Source organism: Triticum urartu, chromosome 3 (assembly GCF_003073215.2).
Source record: "Triticum urartu cultivar G1812 chromosome 3, Tu2.1, whole genome shotgun sequence".
In the NCBI taxonomy this organism is placed as follows: domain Eukaryota; kingdom Viridiplantae; phylum Streptophyta; class Magnoliopsida; order Poales; family Poaceae; genus Triticum; species Triticum urartu.
Genome location: NC_053024.1, coordinates 92,365,020 through 92,366,819, shown reverse-complemented (window position 1 = coordinate 92,366,819; position 1,800 = coordinate 92,365,020).

Sequence of the window (1,800 nt, the reverse complement as noted above, 5' to 3'; positions counted from 1 at the left end):
ATCAAGTCTCCACGGATATCGGCCGTGTAGTTTAAGCTTCCAAACCTGACCTGGTGGCCAGGGGCGTAACTTTCAATCTGCTCCAGATGGCCAAGCGAATTGGCCCGCAGTGCAAAGCCGCCGAACACGAAGATCTGTCCGGGAGAAAAGTCTCACCCTGGACTGCATCGCTATCGATGATAGTAGGAGCCATCAAGCCTAACGACGGAACACAGAGGAACTCTCAATGAAAGCACCAATGTCGGTGTCAAAACCGGCGGATCTCGGGTAGGGGGTCCCGAACTGTGCGTCTAAGGCGGATGGTAACAGGAGGCAGGGAACACAATGTTTTACCCAGGTTCGGGCCCTCTTGATGGAGGTAAAACCCTACGTCCTGCTTGATTAATATTGATGATATGGGTAGTACAAGAGTAGATCTACCACGAGATCAGAGAGGCTAAACCCTAGAAGCTAGCCTATGGTATGATTGTATGTTGTCCTACGGACTAAAACCCTCCGGTTTATATAGACACCGGAGAGGTTAGGGTTACACAAGGTCGGTTACAAAGGAGGAGATATCCATATCCGTATTGCCTAGCTTGCCTTCCACGCCAAGTAGAGTCCCATCCGGACACGAGACGAAGTCTTCAATCTTGTATCTTCATAGTCTAACAGTCCGGCCAATGGAGATAGTTCGGCTGTCTGGAGACCCCCTAATCCAGGACTCCCACCAGGCCTTGTGGCCATCCGTCTCCCTGCCAGAAGGCGTTGCAGAGCTTACGGAGAAGCTCAAGGGAGCACGGCGGCGCTTCCGATTATGGAAGATATCGGCCTGCCGTCAAGGTGCCAGGGAAGCCTGGGCCATGGTGAAGACGCGGTATACCAAGGCTGACCCAAATCACATGGCCGAGGTCGGACCTGTGGGGCCCGACGGAAAAGAGATCCCCGTTAGCTTAGTTTATGGGCAAGTAGAATTAGCCGCAAAGTATTCCCAACAGGATTGTAGGCTAGACCGCCTGTTGGATGGTATAGAAGAGGAATTTAGTCAGTCTGCATGACTATGTAATTAAAGTGACATGTATAATGCCTTCTAGCCGGATTGTAGATCATTTGTCATGGCGGACCTTTTCGCTTCAACCTCGGGACCCGATAGTCCGGAGTGTATCCGAATACCCGCTCAGTTATATAAGAACCGGGGTTATGTGGAGACCAGGCGTAGGGGTCATTAGTGCTTGAACAGACAAGTGCCCAACTAGTTATGTTATATTACATGGGTAGTAAGAAACATCTTCCAGGGAGAATAGTTCCGTTAAGGGTTCCTTTCCCTGGGTACGCATGCCCTAAAGTGCATGTCCGGACTGCGATAGGAAACGCAGGAAAAAACATCTGGCATATGGAAAATAAATAAAAATCATCTTTTGTTCACCGACCGAATATTCCCTTAAGAACGCTAGCTTTCGGCTTCACCCAGTCTGAGGTACACATCCGGCTGACCCGGCAGTAACAATCGCAGAGGTGCTCCCCTTATGCCCTAGCCGAATTAACGGGAACGTAGGGCATAAATACAAGAGCCAGGCAACCCAGCTTGGCCAAAACTTAAGTCATATCGATGCATATAATGGCGAAAAAAGGTACATGCGGAAGTATAACACATGTGCGGGGCATGAGGCCCAGATAAATAATTAAGCTTCTGTGAAAGAAGCCCCCAGGTATGATGAGCGTGGCTAGCGCATCTATAATGTGCAAGCGAGGCACAAGTTGGCCCTTGAAGGCCTAGAGAAAGAATAAAAGAAAGAAAGAAAGAAAAACAAGACAGATAAT